Source organism: Dama dama, chromosome 11, assembly GCF_033118175.1.
Source record: "Dama dama isolate Ldn47 chromosome 11, ASM3311817v1, whole genome shotgun sequence".
Lineage (NCBI taxonomy): Eukaryota > Metazoa > Chordata > Mammalia > Artiodactyla > Cervidae > Dama > Dama dama.
In genome coordinates this window covers 92,095,006-92,112,044 of record NC_083691.1, presented here as the reverse complement: position 1 = coordinate 92,112,044, position 17,039 = coordinate 92,095,006, and the positions used below count along the sequence as shown (strand labels likewise).

At 42.0% G+C, this 17,039-nt stretch overlaps 1 protein-coding gene and 1 long non-coding RNA gene across 3 annotated transcripts in view; one reads left to right on the top strand and one right to left on the bottom strand.

The window, feature by feature from the left end:
- The window catches only part of ACTG2 (actin gamma 2, smooth muscle), a 24,163-nt gene extending 20,532 nt beyond the window's left edge, over positions 1 to 3,631 (bottom strand). Inside the window, exon 1 of the mRNA XM_061155744.1 lies at positions 3,518 to 3,631. The gene's annotated coding sequence lies outside the window, so the exon portion shown is untranslated. The remainder of the gene's footprint in view (positions 1 to 3,517) is intronic.
- On the top strand, positions 1,796 to 17,039 carry LOC133065072 (uncharacterized). Of its 2 annotated transcripts, none has more exons than XR_009694827.1 (3): positions 1,796 to 1,985; positions 2,107 to 2,262; positions 16,831 to 17,039. It is a non-coding gene; the product is annotated as an uncharacterized LOC133065072 (long non-coding RNA). The 2 variants fall into 2 exon arrangements; XR_009694826.1 differs by lacking the exon at positions 16,831 to 17,039 and adding an exon at positions 9,360 to 9,644.

The window sequence follows — 17,039 nt, the reverse complement described above, 5'->3', positions numbered from 1 at the left end:
CTTTTTTTTGAAGTTGGAGCCAAATGAGAAGCAAGGGAGGTGGAGGCAGGGGGAGGGCAGCTGGCCAGCAGGGGCCCTCTGGGGGAAGGCTTGGACCCTGGAGCCAGCCTCTCCTGGAAGGTCTCTGCTGGGGGAAATTCTAAACCTCACTCAGACACTTGCTGGTAATTTGTGGCTAGACTCGAGCGTGTCAGCTGAACCAGAGCCAACGTCACTGTGGTTTCCTGGGTCACAATCGCTTTGCACTCGCAGAAAACCCAAGAGCACTGTTCTGGCCCTTTCAGCACGTACTACATCTGGGCTTCATTGAGGATTTCACAGAGTTAGAGACACAGCTCCCCACTCCTCCCCCCAAAAGTGGCCAAAACCCAAAGACATAATGAGTGCAAAGGATTTGCTCACCCACACATGACCCTGGCCACCCCCAAGCAAATCTGAGAACAGGGTGAGAGCTCCCCACCCTCACTCTGAAGGTTTGGTTTCAGAGTTCTCTCCCACCCTCTTTTCTTTTCTTTCCTCCCTTCAGGTGCCCCTTCCCATGGCTCAGTCCCACGGCTCCCTCTCTGGCCTTCAGTTTTCTCAACTGTAAAATGGAAGTAGTGACATCTATCTCCCGGGATAATGGATCAAATGAAATAATGGAAATGAAGTGCTTTATACATTGCAAATCAGGGTCAGCAAATACTGACCCTGTAGTCTACAAACTACAACACCTGTTTTCAAGAGACCCTTGAACTAAGAATGGTTTTGATATTTTTTAATGGTTGCAAAAAAGTCAAAGAATAAGATTCTAATACCCAAGAAAATTATATGAAATCAAATAATAAAGTTCTACTGGAACACAACTACACCCATTTATTACATACTGTCCATAGCTGCTCCAGTGCAATGGCAGAGTTGAGTAGTTGTGAGAGAGACCTTTAGACTCACAAAGCCTAAAATATTTACTATTTTGTTCTCTACAGAAAAAGTTTCCCAATCCCTGTTGTAAAGGACTGAAAAAATAATAATTATTGTTATCTCTCTTATCTTCTCCATTAGAACTTGCTCTCAGGATGAAGTCTGCCACACTGGAAGGAAATGAAGGATCTGCTTCATCAATCAATGATTATTGAAGAAAGGTTGAATTTATGCCAGTTCCCAAAGGCATTTTCATTTTAGTGAAAAGTTTGAGTCCTAAAAGGAAAGCCTCTCAAATATAGTGGGATTTCAAATAATAGTTGGGGAAATAGATTGGAGTAAGGGCTTCAATTGGCAGCTAAGCAGCTGCCTATTATAATCTGCAAATGCATATATCCGTACAATGACTGCATAAGGAACACTCCTATGGCGGAAAATTCTAGCGGCACCTCTTATTAACTTCAGGGTACCATGACTTGGTTAATACACGCTAATTAAATTAAAAATGGCTTCTTGCTAGTAACCTTTCTGGTCCTCAGGAATCTGCCATTTGGACGTGCTGTTCTGGCTTTTTATCCTGGCCACTCTCTCTCTCCCCCTGCTCAGATCTAGACCTGACCCCTCTCCTGAGCCCCATGGCCCTGGCACCTCAACTCCATCTCTGAGACTGCCATCCTCATCACTGTCCTCTGATTGGATTGGCCCCCAGAGACTCGTACCCCCCACCCAGGATGGAGCCCAGTTCCCAAACCCTCCCTTCTCCTTCCCCTCCAATCCTCAGGCCTTTTATTTCTGCACCCAGGCATCACTTGGGACCAGTGCTGTAGCTCTCTCGACCTGTCCCGGTCCACTCCCCTCACGCTGCCCGACCAGTCCTTTCGGGGGCAGACCATTCTTTGATGCCCCATCGCCCGGTCCTTTAGTTTAGTGTAGAAAGCCCTAGTAGTCTGGCCCCGCCTTCTCCTCTGACCTTAGAACTCCCTGCTTCCTGCCTTGAAATCTATATTCAGTGGAGCTGAGCCACTTAAACAGTTCCAAAGACTATGTGTCCTCTGTCCTGGGACTATTCCGACTTTAGGACCCAGGTTAGGTACCCCCTTCTTCCGGGAAGCCTTCCCTGATAACTTCTGGGCTGGGTGAGGGACTCCTGGGCTTTACCCCTTACATATATTTATCTTTTCCATGGTTCTCATTTGTCTCTCTTAGTTGATTGCAGAGCTCCTACTCTGTCCCTAAGGAGCAGGGACAATGCCTGCTTACATAACAAGTGCTCAAGAAATGTTGCCAGAATGAATAAAGGGAAGGAGGAAAGAAATCTAGCTTCAAGATCATGACGTCATATTGCCCATCCTGGTTTCCCAGGTAAGACATATAATATCTGCTCATTAGATTTCCTCTAGTTCCCCTCCATCTCTGTCACAGGAATCTCTGTCTCGCTGCAGCCCAAGGGCTAACCTCAAACTCTAAACCCATTCAAATGGTAAAAGCAAGAGCTTAAAGCCTCCCTGTGCAAAGTGTGGTCCCAGACCAGCCACCTCAGCCTCACCTGGGAGCTTATTAGGAGTGGAAATTATCAGCTCCCACCCCAGTCTACTGAGTCAGAATCTGGGGTAAGGCAGTCTGTTTTAGCAAGTTGTCCAGGTGATATTTAATGTCTGAGTACTCAGGGCCAGACCCTGACAGTGTTGAGCTGGGAACTTTCTACAAATATCATTTAATCCTCACAACAGCACTGCCAGGGAGATATTATTAGTATTACTTCCATTGCTGGGTAGGCTGTCTCCAAGGCCTGCACACTACACCGGCCAGCCTTAGCTGTAAAGAGATGTTAGCAGAGTCTGATTGCAAAAGTGGACACAGCCCCTTGGTCTATTTTCTTCTTAATTATTTATGCTCACGTGTCTGTGTCTGTGTGTTGCTGGGGGAGGACAACGACATTGGTGGTGGTCTCACAGCTGGGTGAGGGTCTTCTTCAGATCTCAGTGTCTTCATCAGAGAATGAATTATTAATAGATGGTTCCACTTCCTTCCAGCCCTAAAATCACATGATGCCTAGGGACACTTGCCCCACCCATCCTGATTTGTTGCATCCTCCAGTGACCCTGGAGCCTTCAAGGCTGAGAAAACTCTTAGCCAAGCATGAATCAGAAGTCAGAGAGACAAGAGGTGGTCTGAAGAAAATAGTCACCCATCCCCAACAAGACATCTCACAGACACAAGGGCTATGAGCGGTTTGGATTTAAATACTCCGGGAAGTCATTTCTCTGAAAAGCATCTGCTCCCCTAAACAGCCTCCCAGACATTCTGAGCTATGACAAAGGACGGCCCTGGTGAGCAGTGAGAAGAGAGAGTGCAGGTAACATATCCCACCCAGCACCCAGTTAAGAGGGCAGGGAGCCGTGTTCTGTGCTGCCCTTGCCCTAGGATGCCCCGTGGCCAGAAACGCCTTTTACTGGCAGGCAGCAGTGTGCTTGCAGGCACCACTGCACACCAAGGGCCTTGACGTGTGACCTAGGCCAGCGTCACCAAAGCCAGGCCAATCTGAAGGCGCCTCCTGCACCCAGGGGGCCAGGCGGCCCCAAAAAGACAGACACAGCAGAAGCTGGATAGTACTCACCAAGTGTAGGAGAGGTCCTTCTCCCAGTGACTGAGGGCTGGTGTGTCTTTGGCATAAATACCAGAGCAATATAAAACCCCAGAGGCGGATCTTCTTTAAACAGAGTCCCTAAAAAGGCCAGCTGACGGTGTGTTAGCAATATTACCATATAAGGTGCTTTTTTCAATAAATCGGCCTTGGGGGTGGGGAGGGTGGAAAAGGGGGTTGGGTAGAGTGAATTATCATTTGAAAAATGTATGCAAAAGGACTCCAGAGGCAGCAGCCTCGGTGCTGGCGGATTTGTTCCTTTTATGCTGCACTTGCATAAACAAAACTCACACCAGGCCTTATAAGCTGCCCAGAGTGAGGCCAGATGGAGTTCTGCTCCTGGAGAGAGAACCATACCAAGAATGGCAGTGGGCCGCCTCCCTCCGCACCTCCCTACTTAGGCCCGGCTGCCCGCCACCCCAGGGCAGTGTCCCCAAAATGGATGCAATTGTGCCTGGTCTGGTGCAAGCCCAGGTCAGCTGAAAACCAGAGGGAAATGCCATCCACACCTGGGAAAGCAATCCCGTGTACTCTGCTCACCTGTTGCCCCTCACACACGCTCCTAACCCCTGGGCTGAGTCACCTGCGGGCCCAGCACAACATAAGCCTCTTCTGAAACCTCTGTCTCCTTTCCTGATTCCTGCTGCCAGTCCCTGGACCTTGGGAATACAGCCCAAGGTAGCAGCCTTGTTGTGGAGGGACACCCAACAAGACCCGCTCCACCTAACAAGGCCCGCAAGCTCGCAGACCTGTCCACAGTCCTGGGCTTCCTGCTCTTCTCACGTCTTCTTCCTGAGTAGCCACTTCGTTTCCAAGCTAGCAGCTACAGCTCTGGGGCAATTACTCTCCCCTCCGTATTCCCACAGTCCCAATGCCTCATGCCTGACCCAGACTAAAAGTACCGACTGCCTGTTGGACGTCCCTGCCCGGATGAGCCTCTAAAATGGAATCTTCGTCCCCTCCTGTCGATGCTGCTGTGACAGCTAGGCTTCCTACTTCAGAGTCCTTCCTCTCAGTCCTTGTAGCTAGTAACCCTGAGTCTGTCTAACTGCCTGGCCCCCCCTCATGCCCACACCCACCCAGGCATCTTTCTGGAGCCCCTTCCCCTCAGAAATGCTCTGCCTCTTCCCTGCCACCCCTGTGGGCCCCCATCCTGCTTCAGGCTCTGGTCCTGCCCGGCGCAGCTTCCGGGCTGGCCTTCCTGACTCCGCGCCACCTTAAAACACAGCGGTCCCCCGAGTGTGGTCCCCGGGCTGACTGGAAGGCAGCGACTGCATGACCCGGTCCGGGTTAGAAATGCAGACCCTCGGGTTTCACCCAGCAGGACTGAATCAGAAACGCTGGGGGTATGGCTCCATGTTTCACAAACCTCTTCCCTGCCACCCAGACATCCAGGGTTTCTACCCTTCACCAGAAGAAATGTGCGTTGCATACCTGCTTACATTGTCCTGGGCCCCCAGGGGACTCAGCCCCGAAGTTAGGGGCTTGTGTGAGGGGCAGCAGGGGAGGAGGGCACACGGGATTGTTTTCCCGGGCGTGGACGCCATTGCCCTTTGGCTTTTAGCTGACGTGGGCTTGCCCCAGGCCAGGCACAACTGCATCCATTTTGGAGACACTGCGTGGAGGTCCCAGTGGTTTGGGGGGTCCTGGCACAATGGCTGGTATAGGTCTGTGTCGCTCATTAATTAAGGACTGAGGCAGGCAGAGGTGTGGGTAAGGAGTGGCCACCGCTGAGAGGACCCAGAGGAAAGACTAGGGAAGGCTTTGCATGGAGACTTGGGATCGTTCCCTGCACAGAAGGGACACTGTGGCCATGGTGAGGTATACTTACTTATCTTTGACCACTGGCCTGAGTGGTTAACTCCAGGTGTAAATTCCAGGCCCCCCGGGAGGATTCCCTGAGCCTTTCAGGTCCCTGGAAGAGCTCTCGTTGCTGATGGTGGGGCTTGAGGGCGGCAGATGAGGCGGGCGCTGTCCAGCAAGGACACAGTGCTGCCAGTCCCGGCTGGGTGGGGCAGCTCAGCGCCAGTGCCAGGCCATGCGCGCCCCACTAGGCTCCCTTCCTGGGCAGGGACAGAGCATGAGTCTCCTCTGACTGCTTCGGGGATCTAATGGGGGGGCTTTTTTCTCTTCACAGTCTCAGGGCTGGCTCCATCCTCTTCTAACCATTCTGAACTGTGACTTGGGTGGAAGTTCATACCTTGGTTGCCACAATCAGCTTATAAGTAATGAAGAGCCTATAATCAACGGGAACTGGTTGTGAGTCTGGGTCCAAACGGTCCAGAGATCAGAGAAGGCTATCTGAATAAACTGAAGCCCGTCGGAAATACTTAGAGAGGCTGCCTTGACTTTGAAAGACAGAAAGGGTGGAGGAGGCAGGAGGCCACGCCAGCTGTCAGAGGTGCTCAGTTTTTTTTTTTTTTTATAGTATGAAGATTCCCACCCTTAAACAGCTACTTCTTTCTTTTTTTCCCTTGGTTTCAAAAATAATGCAAAAAATTCAAAGAACACAAAAATGTGTGTTTTAGAAGGCAATTGCCTCCAACAATCTCATACAGACCTGAGTCAGAGATGGTTCTAATATGCTTTCAGTATGATGTATATTCTTTCAGTCTTCTTCCAGATTTTTTCTTCCATTTTTATGTTACTTTATAAAAATGGGATTATATTATAACAAACATTTTTGTTCTGAAACTTCCCATGTTCTCTTAATAATACTCTTGGATGGCTGTCCAAATCAGTTTATAGATTTTTTTTAAACCCTAACATAGTTTTCCATAGCAGGGATATACTGTAAAATTTTTAACTAATATTTTGATTGATAGGTTCTTGAGTCATTTCCAATTTTTTACTTATGCAAATATTGCTGCAGTTTATAAAACTTTATATATTGTGCCTTTGTATGCATGTTTAAGTATATCTATATGGTAAATTTCCTAAGGTGGAATTGTCTGATCAAGCAAGGAACATTTAAAATATTGATATATATGGCCAAATTGTCTTCCAAAAAGGTTGTACTAGTTTACACTCTTGCCACTAGGATATGGGACCACTTCCTTCTTCAGACTCTTTCAGACCCTGAGTATCAGTGGTTTTTTGTCCATTATATCTGTTTGTTACCTTTGGAAACATACTAATTTTCATGTGGCTCACCACCTTAGAATTGGCTAAGTTTTCCCCCTGATTATAAAAGTAATGAATGCAATTTTTTTTTAAGGAAAATATGGAAACAGGTGTTTGCGTCTTAAGATGTTTCTTTTGGTGGACCGTTGGCCAACTGAGCATCTCTGCTCCTCTTGCTCTCTTCATGCCCCAAAGAACCAATTGGCAATGAACCATCTTTTAAACTTTTCCTAATCCAAAAGCAGAAACTTAGCATCTTCTTGTTTTAAAATAATGAGAATAGACCCGTTTATTAATCTTTTGGGGGGGAATCTTTCTCTGAGAAAGATCTTATCTTTGTCTATGTTTTTTATGGTATGGTTTGTCTTTATCTTCTTGAGTTTTAAGCGTTCTTGGTATATTTCAACAGTGATACCATTAGCCTTCTGTTTATCACAAGAGCTGCAATTATTTTCCCACCAGTTTAACTTTTGTTTGCCTTTTGGCTTTATCTGGTAGCATTTGCCTTATTGGAATTTAATCTAAAGTCTTTCCTTTTTGCTGTCTGTGTTTCATTATATTCTTAGTTCTTTTATTTTTTACTTTATTTTTAATTGTGGTACAATACACATAACATAAAATTAGCCATTTTAAGTGTTCATTATTATTATGTTCACTTTGTTGTGCAAACAATCTCCAGAACAATTTCATCTTGCAGAACTGAAACTCTATATCCATTAAGCCACAACTCCCTACTTCCCCTGATAGTCACCATTCTACTTTCTGTCCAGATTTGACAACTCTGTGTACCTCACATGAGTAGAATCACACAGTATATGTCTTTTTGTGACTGGTTTATTTCACTCAGCACAATGTCCTCAGGGCCTGTCCTTGTTGTAGCGTGTATCAGAATGTTCTTTCTTTCTAAGGTTGAGTAATATTCCATTGCATGTATGTACCTCATTTTGTTTCATTGGGAGGTGAGTTTTTTTCCACTTCTTGGTTACTATGAATACTGCTGCTATAAACATGAATGTACAAACACCTCTCTGAGACCCTACTTTTGATTCTTTTGGGTGCGTACTCAGAAGTAAAATTGTTGGACCACATGATAATCCTATTTTTAATTTTTTCAGGAACTGATACACTATGTTTCACAGCAGTTACATCATTTTATATTCCCACCAACTGTACACAAGAGTTCTAATTTCTCCACTTCATCACCAACGCTTTTTGATAGTGGTCATCCAGGTGGATGTAAAATGGTATATCACTGTGTGTATATTTTTTAAAATTAAATAGACTATTTCTTAGAGTAGTTCAGGCTTATAGACAAATTGAGCAGAGAGTACAGAGATTTTCCATATATCGCCTATCCCTACTCATGCATAGCTTTTCCCACTAGCAACATCCCCAGCCAGACTAGTACATGTGTTAAAACTGATAGACCAAAAACAAAAAAAACTGATAGACCTTCAATGACATGTCATTGACTCCTGAAGTCCATAGTTTATATTAGAGTTCACTTTAGGTGTTGTACGTTCTCTTAAGTTTTGACAAACATATAATATCATGTATACATCATCATAGTATCATACCAGACAGAATCACTGTCCTAAAAGTCCTGTGTACTACACCTGTCCATCCCTCCCCATCCTCCAAGCCCGGGCAATCACCAATCCTCTTATTGTCTCCATAGTTTTGCCTTTTTCAAAATGTCATTTCGTTTGTGTCGTCCAGCATGTAACCTTTTAAGACTGGCTTCGTTCACTTAGTCACATGCATTTAAGGTTCCTTCATGAATTTTTATGGTTTGATAGCTGATTTTTCAGTAGTGAATAATATTGCATTACCTGAATGTACCACAGTTTATTGATTCACGTGTTAAAAGATATCTTGATGCTTCCAAGTTTTGTCAGTTATGAATAAAGCTGCTTTACAAACATCATTAGGCAGGTTTTTGTGTGGATATAATGTTTTCAGCTCATTTAAGTAAATACCAGGGGTGTGACGGCTGGATCACATGGTGAGAGTGTGTTTACTTTTGTAAGAAATTTCAAACTGCCTTCCAAAGTGGCTGTACCATTTTGCATTCTCACCAGTAATGAATGACAGAGAGCCTGTTGTTCACATCACTGTGGTTCTCCCATCCAAGTACTAACCAGGCCCGACCCTGCTTAGCTTCCGAGATCAGACGAGATCAGGCGCGTTCAGGGTGGTATGGCCGTAGACATCACTGTGGTTCTGATTTACCTGTGAGCACTTCTTTTTAAGGTCAAAAATGTCTCCTGTTTCACAGTTGTTGATCTCTTAATTTCTTTGAAGGAAGGAAACAACAAATATCATTTTTTCATGTACTCTTTAAAATAAAATTTTGTCACTTTATTTTTGTCAAAATAGAAATTTGTTAGTTTTCTTCTGATTTAAAAAGAATTCAAAACAAAACAAAACAAATAAATAAATAATAAAAAGAATTCAAAACATTTCAAGAAAAAGAAGTATGAAATGAAAAATAAAAATCCCCACCATACAGATAACCATTATGAACCAAACTCTTTACATTTTTCAATACGAATACACATTTATTGTACTGTACACACTGCTTCATATACTACATAATTTATTTCAATTTTTATTATCTTCCATTTGTCATTAGACTGTCAGCTCTAGGAAGGCAATAATTTTATTTCTTTGTTGATCCCCATGACTACAGGAGGGCCTGACACATGTGGGCATCAAGAAACATCTGCTAAATGAAGAAAGAAACAAACAAGTTCCACTTTTAATCACTTAACAAAATGTCTCGGAATTGCTTTTTTTTCTGTGCTCATAAATACAGACTTTCATCATCATCTGTTTTATTGGCTGCATATATTTCAATGTATTTATCAAATTAATCCTTTACTGATTGCCTGTAACAGGTAGCATCCACTTTGTCACTATTATAAACAATAATGTGATGAATATGCTTTTACGTAGGTTTGTATACATATGGGATTATCTCCTTAGATTATTCCAAAAGGAGAAGTTTCTTGGTTAAATAGAATACACATTTTAATTAAAAATCATTTTGCTAAGCCAGACCTCCTGAAAGTAACTGCAATTTATTCTCCCACTTAGGTATGAGAGTGCTTATTTTCTTAGAACCTAACTGGAGAGCATCAAACCTTTTTTTTTTTCCAGTGACTTACCCAGTTTTAATTATATCAGAAATTGCATCATCCTCTGCTTGTTTACAACTCAGATCTTCTATGAGTCAAACAACCAAGGGGAGCCAAACAGCTTTTACTCCTATTCTTAGAGCATATTCTATACTGTAGCTATTATCCAACATATTTCTTTAAGTTTAATCTTTTTGAAAAACTCTATTTTAATTTTGTTTTTACATATAAACATTTATTTTTAAATGCTAAGTCTCAAATCCAGGCATTTTTGAGCACCCTAATTACATACTCCTACAATATCTAGTCCACATCCTGGAAGTATTATTTTCTGTTAATTATTCACTCTGTACAGTTAGAAAGAGAAAGGACAAGTGAAGAGATGGTCTAGAAAGGCCAGTCAATCCAGTTGCTATCTTCCTTGGTTTTTAAATTTATAGTAAAGACTCAGTGAAGTCCTAGAGTACAGTAAACATTCAGAATTTCCCAACTGATTTACCCTTAGAACATTTCTTAAAAGCATATCTTTTAAAATATTGCAGGATAGAGTTCTACAGATGATCCACTTGAAAAATACAATTAGTTGTGGAGTCCTCGTCTGGGTTTGAATCACAGCTCTGCCCCCCTACTATTAACTTTAGGCAAGCTTTAATTTTCTCATCCATAACAATGTTTCTTCATGCAACTATTGTGAGGATTAAATGAAATCATGTGTGTAAAGCTTCTGGTGTATAGTAAGGGTTCTGTGGCAAGTATCAGTAAATGGTAGATGCACCCTTACCATTTCAGAGCTCTCAGCTCATCAGGTTATTTATCAAGCTCTACCATTGATTTCATCAAGAACTATGTCCCACTCATCATCTAGATCACCTGGAATAGATTTGGGCTATTCCTAAAACTGATACCAACGGAGAAGGCAATGGCAACCCACTTCAGTATTCTTGCCTGGAAAATCCCATGGATGGGGGAGCCTGGTGGGCTGCCGTCTATAGGGTCGCACAGAGTCGAACACGACTGATGCGACTTAGCAGCAGCAGCAGCAGATACCAAACATTTTTCAGTTTGTATCATTTCTGCAGATGACTGGTTTACTTAATGTTTTAATTTTTAATTGCATTTTGGGAGTTAGCTTGCAGTTATCCTCTTGTGATATCCATAACTTACATGTTTGTTGTTGTTTAGTCGCTAAGTCGTGTCCAAATCTTTTGGGACCCTGTGGACTGTAGCCTGCCAGGCTCTTCTGTCCATGGGATTTCCCAGACAAGAATACTGGAGTGTGTTGCCATTTTTTCTCCAGGGGATTTTCCTGACCCAGGGATCGAACCTGCATTTCCTGCATTGGCAGGTGGATTCTTTACTTACCTTTCAGTAAGCTAAGTGGCCAATTATACTAATGCCCTCATATTTTTTTTTGCCCTTGTAGTTTAATCATTAGTTTCTAGATTTAGTATTAAGGCCTCTTTGGGACCAGAATTTGGTTTACCACTTCTAATACTTGGTATCTTTCTTCTCCAAAAATGTTATTGAATTTTTGTCAGCACACATATTTTACTGATTGTCAGGATGTTTTTGCACTGACTGACATTCCCTCAATTTTTATTCCAAACTCTGTAATTTTTTTTTTTAAGTGATCCCAATATGGTGACTTTTGGGTTCTTAGAGCTCATTCTTCAGTTGTAGCCATAGGATCACATAGATAGGGAAGTATACCGGCTGCCCACTTTGGGCCGCTTGTAGGTGCTGTGAGGATCAAAATCCAGAACACTGAATTATGTCCACTCACGCTAAACTGACTGGTTCCCTGGCCATATGAGCAGTTGAGTGATTGATGTTCTGTTCCATATGTTATTAATACTTGGCAGCAAGTATAACCTACTAAGAAGCCTAGAATAATGCTAATAAATTCAAATTTTCTTTAAACCCAAGATAATACGGTTCTGCATCTAGATCAGAGGCTGACAAACTGCAGCCTTCAGGCTGGCCACCTGTTTTTGCAAATATCATCTCCTTGGAATGCAGTCATTCCCGTGTTCATGCAATGTCTCTGGCTGTTCTGTGGCACCACAGAAGCTGACTGGCTTCCTCAGAGACCAAGTGGCCTGCAGGCCTAGAATACTGGCCCTTTAAGGCACAGTTCACCAACCCTTGATCCAGACTATCAGAGTTGCCAGATATCACGGCTTTATAGCAAGGAGCGTTGGATGAGTTTAGGAGAGAGTATGATCAAACTATGCCTGAAACCTCCTTCACCATTCTAGAATTATACTTGAATTCACTAGAATTCTTGAGTCCTGTTAGGTCTTGGTTTGAAGCTCTCTTTTTAAAAATCTTTCTTTATGGTCTTTGTTTCAAATTCTATTTTGTCTGAGTATTGTGACCCTGCTTCCTTGTCATATTCATTTGCATGAATTATCTTTCTTCATCCCTTCACTTTCAATCTATGTGCGTCCTTTGCTCTAAAGTGGTTCTCTTGTAGACAGCATATTGTAGGCTCTTGGGGTTTTTTTTTTTAATCCAATCTGCCACTCTGTGTCTTTTAATTGGAGCATTTAGTCCATTGATATTTAAGGTAATTTTTTAAAATTTATTTTTACTTACTTGCCTGCAGCAGATTTTAGTTGTGGCACATTGCATCTTTAGTTGCACCAGGTAGGATCTATTTCCCTGGTCAGGGATTGAACCTGAGTCCCCTGAATTGGGAACACAGAGTCATAGCCACTGGACCATCAGAGAAGTCCCCAAGGTAATTATTGATAGATATGTATTTTTTGCCATTTTAAACTTAGTTTACCAGCTGATTTTGTGTTTCTTCTTGTTCCTTTCTTTTTCCTTTTGTGATTTGATGATTTTCTTTTGTATTATGGTGTGTTCTCTTCTTTTTCATTTTTGTGAAGGTATTGTGTGTTTTTGATTTGTGTATCCTGTTTTTCAAGGATGTTAACCCATTACTATATCTACTTTCTCTAGACTGATAGTCATGTAGGCTCAAGCATATTTAAAATATATACATAAATGTATATATGTGTACATTTTCTTACTCTCATCCACCACATTTTATGATTTTGATGTCCTCTTTTACATATTCATGTTTGTCCTTCTGCTATTCATTTTGGGTATCACCACTTTGACAAATTAAAAAAATTTTTTAAAAATCTGTACCCTGGCTTACTTAAATGATTTACTTTCCAACTGTGATTTTCTCTTTTCTTTAGATTCTTGTTTCTTTTCTATTTGGAGACCTTTCAATATTTCTTCTATGATAGGTTTAGTATTGCAGTATTCTTTCAATTTTTGCTTATCTTAGAAATTCTTTAACTCTCCTTCTGTTCTAAATGACGATCTTGCTGGGTAGAGTATCCTAGATTCCTTTCAGGACTTTATCTTCCCTTCTGGTCTGCGACATTTCTGAAGAGAAATCAGCTGAGAGCCTTATGGGGGTTCCCATAATTAACTGTTTGTTTTTCTCTTGCTGCCTTTAGAATCCTCTCTTTAACTTTTGCCATTTTAACTACAATACTTCTTGGTGTAGATCTGTTTGAGTTCATCTTGTTTGAGATCCTCTGTGCTTCTTATAGAGGACTGGAATGCAAAAGTAGGAAGTCAAGAAACATCTGGAGTAACAGGCAAATTTGGCCTTGGAGTACAGAATGAAGCAGGGCAAAGGCTAATAGAGTTCTGCCAAGAGAAGGCACTGGTCATAGCAAACACCCTCTTCCAACAACACAAGAGAAGACTCTACACATGAACATCACCAGATGGTCAACACCGAAATCAGATTGATTATATTCTTTGCAGCCAGAGATGGAAAAGCTCTATACAATCAGCAAAAAGAAGACCAGGAGCTGACTGTGGCTCAGATCATGAACTCCTTATTGCCAAATTCAGACTGAAATTGAAGAAAGTAAGGAAAACCACTAGACCATTCAGGTATGACCTAAATCAAATCCCTTACGATTATACAGTGGAAGTGAGAAATAGACTTAAGGGACTAGATCTGATAGAGTGCGTGATGAACTATGGACGGAGGTTCGTGACACTGTACAGGAGACAGGGATTAAGACCATCCCCATGAAAAAGAAATGCAAAAAAGCAAAATGGCTGTCTGAGGAGGCCTTACAAATAGCTGTGAAAAGAAGAGAAGCGAAAAGCAAAGGAGAAAAGGAAAGATATTCCCAACTGAATGCTGAGTTCCAAAGAATAGCAAGGAGAGATAAAAAAGCCTTCCTCAGTGATCAATGCAAAAAAATAGAGGAGAACAACAGAATGGGAAAGACTAGCAATCTCTTCAAGAAAATTAGAGATACCAAGGGAACATTTCATGCAAAGATGGGCTGGATAAAGGGCAGAAATGGTATGGACCTAACAGAAGCAGAAGATATTAAGAAGAGGTGGCAAGAATACACAGAAGAACTGTACAAAAAAGATCTTCATGACCCAGATAATCATGATGGTGTGATCACTCACCTAGAGCCAGACATCCTGGAATGTGAAGTCAAGTGGGCCTTAGAAAGCATCCCTACAAAAAAGAAAAAAAAAAAAAAAAAAAGAAAGCATCCCTATGAACAAAGCTAGTGGAGGTGATGGAATTCCAGTTGAGTTATTTCAAATCCTGAAACATGATGCTGTGAAAGTGCTGCACTCAATATGCCAGCAAATTTGGAAAACTCAGCAGTGGCCACAGGACTAGAAAAGGTCAGTTTTCATTCCAATCCCAAAGAAAGGCAATGAATGCCAAAGAATGCTCAAACTACCACACAATTGCACTCATCTCACATGCTAGTAAAGTAATGCTCAAAATTCTTCAAGCCAGGCTTCAGCCATATGTGAACCGTGAACTTTCAGATATTCAAGCTGGTTTTAGAAAAGGCAGAGGAACCAGAGACCAAATTTCCAACATCCGTGGTCTCATTGAAAAAGCAAGAGAGTTCCAGAAAAACATCTATTTCTGCCTTATTGACTATGCCAAAGACTTTGGCTGTGTGGATCACAATAAACTGTGGAAAATTCTGAAAGAGATGGGAGTGCCAGACCATCTGACCTGTCTCTTGAGAAACCTGTATGCAGGTCAGGAAGCAATGGTTAGAACTGGACATGGAACAACAGACTGGTTCTAAATAGGAAAAGGAGTACGTCAAGGCTGTATATTGTCACCCTGCTTATTTAACTTATATGCAGAGTATGTCATGAGAAACACTGGGCTGGAAGAAGCACAAGCTGGAATCAAGATTGCCAGGAGAAATATCAATTACCTCAGATATGCAGACGACATCACCCTTATGGCAGAAAGTGAAGAGGAACTAAAAAACCTCTTGATGGAAGTGAAGGAGGAGAGTGAAAAAGTTGGCTTAAAGCTCAACATTCAGAAAACTAAGATCATGGCATCTGGTCCCATCACTTCATGGCAAATAGATGGGGAAACAGTGGAAACATTGGCTGACTTTATTTTTTTGGGCTCCAAAATCACTGCAGATGGTGATTGCAACCATGAAATAAAAGACACTTGCTCCTTGGAAGGAAAGTTATGACCAACCTAGACAGCATATTAAAAAGCAGAGACATTACTTTGTCAACAAAGGTCCATCTAGTCAAGGCTATGTTTTTTCTAGTCAAGGCTATAGTGGTCATCTATGGATGTGAGAGTTGGACATTGAAGAAAGCTGAGCACCGAAGAATTGATGCTTTTGAACTGTGGTGTTGGAGAAGACTCTTGAGAGTCCCCTGGACTGCAAGAAGATCCAACCAGTCCATCCTCAAGGAGATCAGTCCTGGGTGTTCATTGGAAGGACTGACGCTGAAGTTGAAACTCCAATACTTTGGCCACCTCATGAGAAGAGTTGACTCATTGGAAAAGACCCTGATGCTGGGAGGGATTGGGGGCAAGAGGAGAAGGGGATGACAGAGGATAAGATGGCTGGATGGCATCACCAACTCAATAGACATGGGTTTGGGTAGACTCCGGGAGTTGGTGATAGACAGGGAGGCCTGGCGTGCTGTGATTCATGGGGTTGCAAGGAGTCGGACACAACTGAGCAACTGAACTGAACTGAACTGTGCTTGTACCTGGATATCTGTTTCCTTCTTTAGGTTTGGGAAGTTTTTGGTCATAATTTCTTCAAATATGTTTTGATCCCGTTTCTCCTTCTAGGACCCTTATTATGCACAGATTGTCATGCTTTATATTATCCCATAAGACTTTTATACTGCTTTCATTTGTCTTTTTTTCTATTCTTCCAGGTCACTTATTCATTCTCCTGCATTATTCAATCTGCTATTTATTGCCTTTAGCTCAGCTTTTGTCTTTGAAAATGAATTTTTCTTGGCTCCTCTTTGAAGTTTTTAGTTCTTTTTTTACAGTAATCTGCATTTGTATCAGCAGCTTTTCTTAATTCCTTCAGTATTTTTATTATCTCCTTTTTGAATTCTGTGTCTTTTAGACTGAAGAGGTCTACTTCCTTGTCTGTTCTTTCAGGGGAATTCTCTTGTTCTTTTAAAATTGGGAGTGGTTCCTCTGCTTCTTCATTTTGGTTATATTTCTCTTATTCCATGAATTTAGGAGAAACGATTATCTCTTGTGGTCTTGAAGGGCTATTTTTATGTGAGAGTGTCCCTGTGTAGCCTGTGTGGGTTTAATATTTTTGCTGTGAGGGCTATTTTTAGTATGGATGCCTGTCACTTCTTTCTTCAGTGTGGAGCATCAAACCTTCTAGTTTTCACAATCTAATAGGTGAGAAATGTGCTGTACAGGGTTTAAATTTGCATTTATTTGGTTACTAGTGAGTTATGCATATTTTCTTGTCTATTATCAACTTGTATTTCTTCTTTTGTAAAATTGCCTGTTAGATGCATTTTTATTAGATGCCTAAATTTTCCTTATTGATTTATAATAACTCTCTATATATTTAAGGTATTAATATTTTGTATGTCATGAATACTGCAAGTATTTATTCCTAGTTTGCCACTCCTTTTAAAATTACTTTCATGGTATCTTTTTAAAAAATTATTTGTAAGAAATTTTGCTTCCAGGTGGCCTTAGTGATAAAGAACCCACCAGCCAGAGCAGGAGACACAAGAGAGGCAAGCTCAATCCCTGGAGTGGGAAGATCCCCTGGAGAAGGAAATGGCAACCCATTCCAGTATTCTTGCCTGGAGAATCTCATGGACAGAGAAGCCTGGTGGGCTACAGTCCATGGGGTCACAAAGAGGCGGACACAACTGAGCACACACATTAATGA